This window comes from Heterodontus francisci, chromosome 5, assembly GCF_036365525.1.
Source record: "Heterodontus francisci isolate sHetFra1 chromosome 5, sHetFra1.hap1, whole genome shotgun sequence".
In the NCBI taxonomy this organism is placed as follows: domain Eukaryota; kingdom Metazoa; phylum Chordata; class Chondrichthyes; order Heterodontiformes; family Heterodontidae; genus Heterodontus; species Heterodontus francisci.
The window spans coordinates 61,730,785-61,742,790 of record NC_090375.1 but is presented as its reverse complement, the minus strand read 5'-3'; the positions used below and the strand labels follow the sequence as shown (position 1 = coordinate 61,742,790).

Sequence of the window (12,006 nt, the reverse complement as noted above, 5' to 3'; positions counted from 1 at the left end):
CTACCACTTGAGCTAATTCCCCAGTGTTGTTGGGGTTGTTAGCCTAGCTTGTTTGGCAGGAGCTCCTCAGCACCACCCTCAACTTGGTCCGTGAGCAGCAGGGAAATCCTGCTTCGGCTTGGCCGGCTGCCTCAAGGCATTCAATGCTTTGCTCCAATCAGCATGTGCGAGCACCAGCAGGCGACCAGCTGCAGGACCGCAAGCCACAATAACCATGGACGAAGCCAAAAAGAGCCGGAGCTTGCGCAAGGCAAGCCAGCTGAGCGGAAACGAGCAGCCACCCCGAGCGTCAGGGTGCAGCCTAGAACCCTGTCTGACTGACACAAGATTTCTTTTGTTTTCTAGTGAGTGCTGAGCATACTACTTCAAAGAACTCCCTGCTTGGGGCAGCTGACGCAAAAGGGTGCGTGAGGAAAGGCCACTCTGTAAGAGTCTGGCGCCATAGTATAGCGAGCGGCTGGAAACTGTGTAAAAGCCCTGGGGCTGTGGCAGCGGAGAATGTTGGTGATGAAATGTAAATGTACATTGTAAATATAAGCTAGTTCGGCAAGTGTAGTGAGGCAGCTGATGTAGTGTATTGAAAGTAAGGGATGTGCATTGCACTTTATCGGAGGTGAAATTTGAAGAGTTGTGTAATGTTGTGTCGGAAGTGTATTTTTGAGGTACAGGGCTGTGTGCTGAGCAGCAGGTGCAAGTGCAGAAGTGAAAGAACTGTGTGCGGGCTGTTATGAGAGAGGAAAAGGGGGTTGGTGCGCCTTGTTCGCAAGATCCGAGCGCGTTGTGTACTTGTGAAATTTAGAGTGCTGCCTCGAGCAAATTGTGGCATTGTGCAGACGTAGTGGAAAAAGGCCGTTGTTCCTTCGAGCCGGAATTGAACCAGCGACCTAAGCATGTCAGTGTTTTGATTTTCTTCTACAGTTCTCCGCTCTACCAGCTGAGCTATCGAAGGAGCAGGAGTTGTGGCACATGCAGCTGATTTAGTGCCATGCACTTTTGGCCACTCAGGGCCTTGTGCGCCTATTGATGGCGCAGCACTGTGGCACCGTGAGCCGCCAGCTGCTCCCCGCAGCTTGTGCGAGTAGTGTAATGGATAAGGCTTCCGTCTGTGGATCGCAAGCTGATAGCGTGCACTCCTTCCTGGCTGGCAGATTTATGCAAACTTTGCATTATGACTCGGGACACCACGCAAGCTGACTTACTTGGGCGCGCCACCTTTGGCGTCGCTTTCTCAAGTCCCTTCTCAGCGCAGTAGGCACCCTCATTATCTGAAAGTCCTGACTTGGCAATGCCAAGTGACGCACACCACGATAAGCATCAACTGCTGCGAGAGAAACTTCAACGCGGTGAAAGCCACACTTTGGTCTGTCCGAATTTTGCTGGTCTTCTCGGCCTTTTGGCGAAGATCAAGTTTAGTATCTGTTCTTATCAGTGCTTATTTGATTGAGAAGAGACCATGATCATTGCCTTTTGATCCTGGGGAAGCTTTGAGTAAAATGGCTATAACCAATTTTCGAGCTTCGGGCCAGGGAGTGCGCAACACCGTTCGGGTGGTCGTGAAGGACAAGGAAGGAGATGCACCGGTCGATCGCACCTTCTTCATCAAGAAAATTCTCTTCGATTGCTGCGGATTTCAAGCGACGGACGTCTTCTGCCTGCAGGATTTCCCCAGCAGTGGATACTTCGACGTGACGTTCCGGAACGTGGCGGGATGCATCAAGTTCCTGAAGGCGTTCAAGGAGAAAGGGGACCGGGCGCCACTGTCGATCCTCACAGCGGAGCCGCTCTTCACGCTTCCGTCACAACGGGACCGGGTGGTGACGATTCACCTCTACAACCCCCATGTTCCGGTGGTGAATGTACTCACCTTTCTCGCCAGGTACGTCGAGGTGGCCGGCAGCAGCACTGATGTCAAGGACCCCGTTGGGATTTGGACCAGCAAGCGGCAGGTCAAGGTGACCTTGAAGGTAGATCCCAGTGGAGCCATCCTCCACCCTCCCTCCAGCTTCGCTATCGGGGGAAGTCGAGGCTTCTTGGTCTACGCTGGACAGCCCAGAGTTTGCCGCACCTGTGGCAAATCTGGTCACATGGCAGCCAACTGCAGCACGGTTGTTTGCAAGAACTGCAAGGAGGAAGGCCATCAGACCAAGGACTGTAAGCAGACTAAGTGTTGCAACTTGTGCGGTGCGGCAGGCCATCTCTACAAGACCTGCCCCAAACGTTGCCTCAGCTATGCTCAGGCGGCAAGGTCCAAGGAAAGGCCGCGAGAAGGTTCGACGAAGGCGTCCGCTGTTCGAAAGGAGACCAGCAACCTTCTCCGCAGTGAGGAACTTCAACCTGAAAAGAAAGGGGAGGCAGCTGAAACCAACGACCCAGCACCTACCCAGCGCCCGGAAACCCCTCCTCCACAGACAGAATCAATGGAGGAGGAGGCAGCAGATGGACAAACAGGTCAGTGGCAAGTGGTCCATAGGAAAACCACAAGGAAAAAACATCCCAAAGCCACCACCCAAACCAGTGGCAAGAGGAGGCTCTCTTCTGAATCAGACTGCAACAACTCCTCTTCACTGGACGGGGAAATGCTGGAACGACAGCCCCTTCAAAAGAGGCGGCAGAACTCCAAGATGGATGATAAAGTATCCCAGCCCCCGGGCACTGGAAGCTGTGATGGGCCCGGCGTGCCCCAACCCCAATGCCCCGCACGTAACGACGTGGCCAACGCATCTCAGCTCCGGGACACCGGGAGCAAAGACACGTCTGGCTCACCTGAGCTCCGGGAGACCAGGAGCTGTGATGTTTTCGAGGAGGAACAGATGGAAGCAGCTGAGGACAACCCAATCCTCTCTGCCTACAAGACCCCCCCGATGTCACCCGAGCGGCACAAACCCTGCAGGAAAAATCAGGAGGGGTTTCTGAGCCCAACCAACGTGAAACTGCTTGCGCACACGATGGGTATGCAGGAACATCCCGAAGGGGAAGGACTGGGACTAGCGAGGACAAATGGTATGGGAAGCAACAACTAACTTTTAGTAAAAAATGGGTGTAAGAATTGCTTCCATTAATGTGCGTAGCATTAAATCTACTACGCGATGTGTTTCAACCTTGGATTACCTTGCCAAGGTCAAAGCTGACCTACTGTTTCTGCAGGAGTGTGGAATACCACACCTCAGCACCTACAGGCAGTGGTCGCGATGGTGGTCCCACGGGCCATCGATCTGGTCGGGGGATAATGACTGCCGTTCCTCCGGCCTGGGTATTCTGCTGCGGGGAGGTAACTTCACCATCTCCGAAGTTAAGGAGGTGGTGGGCGGCCGCCTCCTCGTAGCAGACGTGATGTACAACAACGCTCCGCTCCGGTTAATCAACGTGTACGCCCCGGTACAACGCAGCGAGCGGCTGACCATCTTCCAGCAGCTCCCACTGCTGCTGGCGACGTCCAGGCCGGTCATCCTAGGCGGTGACTTCAACTGCATCATCGATGCGGCTGGACGATCCGGCAGTGACGACAGCAAACTGGACGCTACGTCCAGATTCCTAATAGAAACAGTTAAGGATGCCAAACTGCACGACGTCTTCAGCAAACCTGCAGACAGAGCGCAGCGCAGATACACATGGTCAAGATCGGACGGGTCTGCCCGTTCCAGGATTGACTTCCTGTTTGTGTCCCGTGCTGTCACGGTCGGATCCACTGACGTCAAGCCGGTGTTCTTCTCCGACCACTGCCTCTTACTGGCCGACTGTCACTTACAGGACGACCAGCGGGTTGGCAGAGGGACGTGGAAGCTCAATGCGACACTGCTGACCCCAGAGAACGTTGAGGAACTCAAAAGGGATTACAAAGGTTGGAGGACCGTGAAACCCCTCTTTGAGTCTCCAGTTCACTGGTGGGAAGCGATTAAGGAGAACATCAAGAGGTTCTTCATCCACAAAGGTGTTCAGAAGGCGAGAGAGAGACAGAGGGAACTGTCCCGACTCCAGAAAAGTATGCAAAATCTACTCCGGTTGCAGTCAATGGGGGTCGAGGTCAAGGAGGACCTCCAAGAGGTGAAGAGCCAGCAGGCCTCGCTCTTTGCCAAGGAGGCCTCCAAGATCATCTTCCGGTCCAGAGTCCGGTCCAACGAGCAGGATGAGACGTGCTCGCGTTACTCCTTCCAAAAGGTACACAGAGAGAGCTCTGTTATCAGCAGCCTGAAGGAAGAAGATGGCTCGGTAACGTCTTCGCAGTCCAACATACTAAGGATCAGCAAATCCTTTTATGCTGGGCTGTATGACGCGAAGCCCACAGACAGCAGAGCCTCCCAGTCCTTCCTGTCATCTATCACAGAGGTCTTAGATGACAGCAGGAGGGAGGGACTGGACAAGCCGCTAACTCTGGACGAGCTGACAAAGGCCGTCGAGTCTTTCGAGACGAGTAAAACCCCTGGGAGCGACGGCTTACCGGTCGAGTTGTACTCGGCCCTGTGGGACTGGGTCGGCCCGGACCTTCTGGAAGTATACGAGAGTATGCTCCTGGCCGGCAGCATGTCAGAGTCCATGAGAAAAGGCATCATCACCCTCATTTACAAGCAGAAGGGGGAGAGGGCAGAAATCAGAAATTGGCGGCCCATCTCACTGCTTAATGTTGATTACAAGATTCTGTCCAAAGTCATAGCCAGTCGAGTCAAGTCTGCTCTGGAGTTGGTGATTCACCCCGATCAGACCTGTACTGTACCCGGCAGGAAGATCTCTGATAGTCTCGCGCTACTCAGGGATACGATCGCCTACGTACGGGACAGGAGGGTGGACACCTGCCTCATCAGCCTGGACCAGGAGAAGGCTTTTGACAGGATATCGCACACCTACATGATGGACGTGCTTTCCAAAATGGGGTTTGGGGAGGGAATCTGCAATTGGATCCAACTGCTCTACACAAACATCAGTAGCGCAGTGTCAATCAACGGGTGGGAATCTGAAAGTTTCCCGATCAAATCTGGAGTCAGACAGGGCTGTCCTCTGTCCCCGGTCTTGTTTGTTTGCTGTATTGAACCCTTTGCTGAGTCTATTAGGAAGGATGCGAGCATAAGAGGGGTGACAATCCCAGGCAGCGGAGGCACTCAGGTCAAAACCTCCCTGTACATGGATGACGTCGCCGTCTTCTGCTCGGATCCGCTGTCCGTGCGCAGACTGATGAGCATCTGCGACCAGTTCGAACTGGCCTCGGGAGCCAAAGTTAACCACGGCAAGAGCGAGGCCATGTTCTTGGGCAACTGGGCTGACCGATCCTTTGTCCCCTTCACCGTCAGGTCAGACTACCTGAAGGTGCTGGAGATATGGTTCGGAAGGGCCGGGGCGTGCACCAAAACATGGGAGGAGCGAGTAGCCAAGGTACGACAAAAGTTGGGCATGTGGGGGCAGCGATCTCTCTCCATTGTGGGTAAGAACCTGGTCATCAGGTGCGAGGCGCTCACGTTGTTGCTCTACGTGGCGCAGGTCTGGCCCATACACCACTCCTGCGCCGTGGCAGTCACCCGAGCCATTTTACGCTTCGTCTGGGGATCTAAAATGGACCGGGTCCGGAGGGACACGATGTTCAAATCTCTGGACAAGGGCGGGAAAAATGTACCCAACGTGGCCCTCATCCTGATGACCACCTTCGTGTGCGGCTGCATCAAGCTGTGTGTAGATCCCCAGTACGCAAACTCCAAGTGTCACTACGTGCTGAGGTTCTATCTGTCCCCGGTGTTGCGAAGGATGGGCCCGGTCACATTGCCGCGGAACGCTCCATGCAGTTGGGCGGTGCCGTACCACCTATCCTTCGTGGAGCAGTTTCTGCGGGAAAACACCTTTGACCACCGGTCCATCAGGCAGTGGTCTGCACGGAATGTCCTCAAGGCCCTACGGGAAAAGGAAACAGTGGATCATGTCGGATGGTTCCCCGAGCAGACCGTCAAAGTCATTTGGCGGAATGCCTCATCACCAGAACTTTCAAACAAGCACCAAGACATAGCTTGGCTGGTGGTGAGAAGGGCCCTCCCCGTCAGATCCTTCATGCACACCTGAAGTCTCGCCCCCTCCGCACAGTGCCCCCGCGTTGGCTGTGGTGGGGAAGAGACGGTCGCCCACCTCCTCCTGGAATGTGCCTTTGCAAAGCAGGTGTGGAAAGAGATGCAGTGGTTTTTGTCAAGGTTCATCCCAAGCAGCTCTGTAACACAGGAGTCTGTGCTCTACGGGCTGTTCCCAGTGACGCACACCGAGACAAACATCAACTGCTGCTGGAGGACTATCAATTCGGTGAAAGACGCCCTTTGGTCTGCCCGAAACTTGCTGGTCTTCCAGCGCAAAGAGTTGTCCACCACCGAATGTTGCAGACTAGCACATTCCAAGGTCCAGGACTACGTGCTGAGGGACGCACGAAAGCTTGGGGCAGCCGCAGCAAAGGCTCAACGGGGAAAGACCACAGTGTAAGGTTCCCCCACCAAGCTGGACTGAGGGGCTGAATCCATGGGAAACCCCTCGAACTGTATCGTTAATATTCTCAATTGCTGTAAATGTAAAACTGTAATTGACATGACAATTGTGAAACGGAAGGGTTGGGAAGAAACTCATTACAGTATTGAAGGACACTGATCTCCCTTGCAATGTTTGTATTTTTTGATGCTGTTTGGAAACTGTTTGGCAATGTAATTTTTACAGATTTTTATGAATAAAGTATATTTTGGGAAAAAAAAAATACTTTATTCATAAAAATCTGTAAAAATTACATTGCCAAACAGTTTCCAAACAGCACCAAAAAATGCAAACATTGCAAGGGAGATCAGTTTCCTTCAATACTGTCATGAGTTTCTTCCCAACCCTTCCGTTTCACAATTGTCATGTCAATTACAGTTACAGGCGCAGGTCAACTAGGAGGGACACCTGCCAAGCTTCAGTGCGTCCCTCGGGACATAGTCCTGGACCTTGGAATGTGCCAATCGGCAACGCTCGGTCGTCGACAGCTCCTCGCACCGGAAGACCATCAAATTTCGGACAGACCAAAGTGCGGCTTTCACCGCGTTGAAGTTCCTCTCGCAGCAGTTGATGCTTATCGTGGTGTGCGTCACTTGGCATTGCCAAGTCAGGACTTTCAGATAATGAGAGTGCCTACTGCGCTGAGAAGGGACTTGAGAAAGCGACGCCAAAGGTGGCGCGCCCAAGTAAGTCAGCTTGCCTGGTGTCCCGAGTCATAATGCAAAGTTTGCATAAATCTGCCAGCCAGGAAGGAGTGCACGCTATCAGCTTGCGATCCACAGACGGAAGCCTTATCCATTACACTACTCGCACAAGCTGCGGGGAGCAGCTGGCGGCTCACGGTGCCACAGTGCTGCGCCATCAATGGGCGCACAAGGGCCTGAGTGGCCAAAGGTGCATGGCACTAAATCAGCTGCATGTGCCACAACTCCTGCCCCTTTGATAGCTCAGCTGGTAGAGCGGAGGACTGTAGAGGAAAATCAAAACACTGACATCCTTAGGTCGCTGGTTCAATTCCGGCTCGAAGGAACAACGGCCTTTTTCCACTACGTCTGCACAATGCCACAATTTGCTCGAGGCAGCACTCTAAATTTCACAAGTACACAACGCGCTCGGATCTTGCGAACAAGGCGCACCAACCCCCTTTTCCTCTCTCGTAACAGCCCGCACACAGTTCTTTCACTTCTGCACTTGCACCTGCTGCTCAGCACACAGCCCTGTACCTCAAAAATACACTTCCGACAAAACATTACACAACTCTTCAAATTTCACCTCCGATAAAGTGCAATGCACATCCCTTACTTTCAATACACTACATCAGCTGCCTCACTACACTTGCCGAACTAGCTTATATTTACAATGTACATTTACATTTCATCACCAACATTCTCCGCTGCCACAGCCCCAGGGCTTTTACACAGTTTCCAGCCGCTCGCTATACTATGGCGCCAGACTCTTACAGAGTGGCCTTTCCTCACGCACCCTTTTGCGTCAGCTGCTCCAAGCAGGGAGTTCTTTGAAGTAGTATGCTCAGCACTCACTAGAAAACAAAAGAAATCTTGTGTCAGTCAGACAGGGTTCTAGGCTGCACCCTGACGCTCGGGGTGCCTGCTCGTTTCCGCTCAGCTGGCTTGCCTTGCGCAAGCTCCGGCTCCTTTTGGCTTCGTCCATGGTTATTGTGGCTTGCGGTCCTGCAGCTGCTCACCTGCTGGTGCTCGCACATGCTGATTGGAGCAAAGCATTGAATGCCTTGAGGCAGCCGGCCAAGCCGAAGCAGGATTTCCCTGCTGCTCACGGACCAAGTTGAGGGTGGTGCTGAGGAGCTCCTGCCAAACAAGCTAGGCTAACAACCCCAACAACACTGGGGAATTAGCTCAAGTGGTAGAGCGCTCGCTTTGCATGTGAGAGGTAGCGGGATCGATGCCTGCATTCTCCACTTCTTTCTTCGCTCCGCTCCGCTCGGCCAGTTCTTGGCACTCAACAGTGGCGCCGGCTCTTCTTCTCCCAATTGGTTGCACGTGCTCAGCCACAAAGTGCTGAAAAGGCTTCATATCCTTTCTTGTGCTGTGGCAAGCAAGGCTTCTTGACTTTTCCACCTTGGAAAGCTGAGTTGAGTGAAGGGGAAAAGAAAAGGCTTTGCAGCATTGCATACTTTGAGTGCGGATTGCATTGAGGAGCTTCGCATTTTGAGAGTGAAAAATGCCTACGCCGCTATGAAGGCACTTGCCCTGCAAGGAATCAGGCAGCACGGCCAGCTCGCAAGCGCAGAAAGTCACAATGCATAGTTTGTACAAAAACAGCACGAGCCAGGTAGGAGTCGAACCTACAATCTTCTGATCCGTAGTCAGACACGTTATCCATTGCGCCACTGGCCCCAAAGGTACATTTGCAGTTGCAGCTCACAGTCTGCACAGCTGCGGTGTTTGCAGCTCCACGGGTGGGAATGGTCATTGTCGCTTGGTGATCAATCAGCAAAGAGAATCACCTTCACTGCTTCCCTTCCATGCTTGAGCTTGAACAGTGGTGAAGTACACGAGCATGCAAAGCAAGGTTATCCTTAGGTTTCTGCCGCAATTCCAGCTCAAAGGTGCAGCTGCCATTTTGGAGTAAGCAGCAATTAGCCGAAGCCAGTGCTCTTAACTTGACAGGTTGCTTTGAAGGAACATGTTGTCGCCAATGCGCAGAATGTCTCCTTTGCTCTCTGAAAACACCCTGCACACAGCTGTTTCACATGTGCAGCTGCTTCTGTGCGCCAGCAGACCGTTGCTTTTTCTTTCCAAAAAGAGACTTTTTTGATAACATTTGCAAGCATACATTACATAACAGTTGAAATTTGACATGACATCAAGTGCAATACAGATCAGTTTCTCTCATTACACTACAAGAGGTGCCTCACTGTACTTGCCAGCATTTCACGTGCGACATTCTGTGGTGCGTACAAGCAGCTCCGTGGAGCAGTAACTCTTCCAAACACTCAGTACTTCCTTGGAAGAAAAAGAAGCCTCCTGTCAGTCACACGGGCTTCTCGGCTGCTCCTTCACACTGGTGGCGGTTGCTAGTTTCCGCTCACTTCGCTTGCCTTCCGTCAGCTCCAGCTCTTTTCGGCTTCTTTCATCATTTTTCTGGCTTGCGGTCCTGCAGCTGCTCGCCTGCTGGTGCTCAGACATGCTGACTGGAGCAAAGCATTGAATATGTTCTCGCAGGCGGCCAACCGGAAGCAGGATTTCCTTGCAGGCCGCAGGTCAACTAGGAGGGACACCTGCCAAGCTTCAGTGCGTCCCTCGGGACATAGTCCTGGACCTTGGAATGTGCCAATCGGCAACGCTCGGTCGTCGACAGCTCCTCGCACCGGAAGACCAGCAAAATTCGGACAGACCAAAGTGCGGCTTTCACCGCGTTGAAGTTCCTCTCGCAGCAGTTGATGCTTATCGTGGTGTGCGTCACTTGGCATTGCCAAGTCAGGACTTTCAGATAATGAGAGTGCCTACTGCGCTGAGAAGGGACTTGAGAAAGCGACGCCAAAGGTGGCGCGCCCAAGTAAGTCAGCTTGCCTGGTGTCCCGAGTCATAATGCAAAGTTTGCATAAATCTGCCAGCCAGGAAGGAGTGCACGCTATCAGCTTGCGATCCACAGACGGAAGCCTTATCCATTACACTACTCGCACAAGCTGCGGGGAGCAGCTGGCGGCTCACGGTGCCACAGTGCTGCGCCATCAATGGGCGCACAAGGGCCTGAGTGGCCAAAGGTGCATGGCACTAAATCAGCTGCATGTGCCACAACTCCTGCCCCTTTGATAGCTCAGCTGGTAGAGCGGAGGACTGTAGAGGAAAATCAAAACACTGACATCCTTAGGTCGCTGGTTCAATTCCGGCTCGAAGGAACAACGGCCTTTTTCCACTACGTCTGCACAATGCCACAATTTGCTCGAGGCAGCACTCTAAATTTCACAAGTACACAACGCGCTCGGATCTTGCGAACAAGGCGCACCAACCCCCTTTTCCTCTCTCGTAACAGCCCGCACACAGTTCTTTCACTTCTGCACTTGCACCTGCTGCTCAGCACACAGCCCTGTACCTCAAAAATACACTTCCGACAAAACATTACACAACTCTTCAAATTTCACCTCCGATAAAGTGCAATGCACATCCCTTACTTTCAATACACTACATCAGCTGCCTCACTACACTTGCCGAACTAGCTTATATTTACAATGTACATTTACATTTCATCACCAACATTCTCCGCTGCCACAGCCCCAGGGCTTTTACACAGTTTCCAGCCGCTCGCTATACTATGGCGCCAGACTCTTACAGAGTGGCCTTTCCTCACGCACCCTTTTGCGTCAGCTGCTCCAAGCAGGGAGTTCTTTGAAGTAGTATGCTCAGCACTCACTAGAAAACAAAAGAAATCTTGTGTCAGTCAGACAGGGTTCTAGGCTGCACCCTGACGCTCGGGGTGCCTGCTCGTTTCCGCTCAGCTGGCTTGCCTTGCGCAAGCTCCGGCTCCTTTTGGCTTCGTCCATGGTTATTGTGGCTTGCGGTCCTGCAGCTGCTCACCTGCTGGTGCTCGCACATGCTGATTGGAGCAAAGCATTGAATGCCTTGAGGCAGCCGGCCAAGCCGAAGCAGGATTTCCCTGCTGCTCACGGACCAAGTTGAGGGTGGTGCTGAGGAGCTCCTGCCAAACAAGCTAGGCTAACAACCCCAACAACACTGGGGAATTAGCTCAAGTGGTAGAGCGCTCGCTTTGCATGTGAGAGGTAGCGGGATCGATGCCTGCATTCTCCACTTCTTTCTTCGCTCCGCTCCGCTCGGCCAGTTCTTGGCACTCAACAGTGGCGCCGGCTCTTCTTCTCCCAATTGGTTGCACGTGCTCAGCCACAAAGTGCTGAAAAGGCTTCATATCCTTTCTTGTGCTGTGGCAAGCAAGGCTTCTTGACTTTTCCACCTTGGAAAGCTGAGTTGAGTGAAGGGGAAAAGAAAAGGCTTTGCAGCATTGCATACTTTGAGTGCGGATTGCATTGAGGAGCTTCGCATTTTGAGAGTGAAAAATGCCTACGCCGCTATGAAGGCACTTGCCCTGCAAGGAATCAGGCAGCACGGCCAGCTCGCAAGCGCAGAAAGTCACAATGCATAGTTTGTACAAAAACAGCACGAGCCAGGTAGGAGTCGAACCTACAATCTTCTGATCCGTAGTCAGACACGTTATCCATTGCACCACTGGCCCCAAAGGTACATTTGCAGTTGCAGCTCACAGTCTGCACAGCTGCGGTGTTTGCAGCTCCACGGGTGGGAATGGTCATTGTCGCTTGGTGATCAATCAGCAAAGAGAATCACCTTCACTGCTTCCCTTCCATGCTTGAGCTTGAACAGTGGTGAAGTACACGAGCATGCAAAGCAAGGTTATCCTTAGGTTTCTGCCGCAATTCCAGCTCAAAGGTGCAGCTGCCATTTTGGAGTAAGCAGCAATTAGCCGAAGCCAGTGCTCTTAACTTGACAGGTTGCTTTGAAGGAACATGTTGTC

At 52.7% G+C, this 12,006-nt stretch overlaps 5 non-coding genes across 5 annotated transcripts; 2 read left to right on the top strand and 3 right to left on the bottom strand.

The window, feature by feature from the left end:
- Window positions 1–856: 856 nt before the first annotated feature.
- trnay-gua (transfer RNA tyrosine (anticodon GUA)) lies at window positions 857–949 on the bottom strand. The gene is made up of 2 exons: window positions 913–949; window positions 857–892 (listed from the first exon to the last, which is right to left on the bottom strand). It is a non-coding gene; the product is annotated as a tRNA-Tyr (tRNA).
- A 6,470-nt stretch (window positions 950–7,419) lies between these two features.
- Window positions 7,420–7,512, top strand: trnay-gua (transfer RNA tyrosine (anticodon GUA)). The gene is made up of 2 exons: window positions 7,420–7,456; window positions 7,477–7,512. It is a non-coding gene; the product is annotated as a tRNA-Tyr (tRNA).
- A 1,273-nt stretch (window positions 7,513–8,785) lies between these two features.
- trnar-acg (transfer RNA arginine (anticodon ACG)) lies at window positions 8,786–8,858 on the bottom strand. Its single transcript has one exon. It is a non-coding gene; the product is annotated as a tRNA-Arg (tRNA).
- Window positions 8,859–10,270: 1,412 nt separating this feature from the next.
- trnay-gua (transfer RNA tyrosine (anticodon GUA)) lies at window positions 10,271–10,363 on the top strand. The gene is made up of 2 exons: window positions 10,271–10,307; window positions 10,328–10,363. It is a non-coding gene; the product is annotated as a tRNA-Tyr (tRNA).
- Window positions 10,364–11,636: 1,273 nt separating this feature from the next.
- trnar-acg (transfer RNA arginine (anticodon ACG)) lies at window positions 11,637–11,709 on the bottom strand. Its single transcript has one exon. It is a non-coding gene; the product is annotated as a tRNA-Arg (tRNA).
- Window positions 11,710–12,006: the final 297 nt, after the last annotated feature.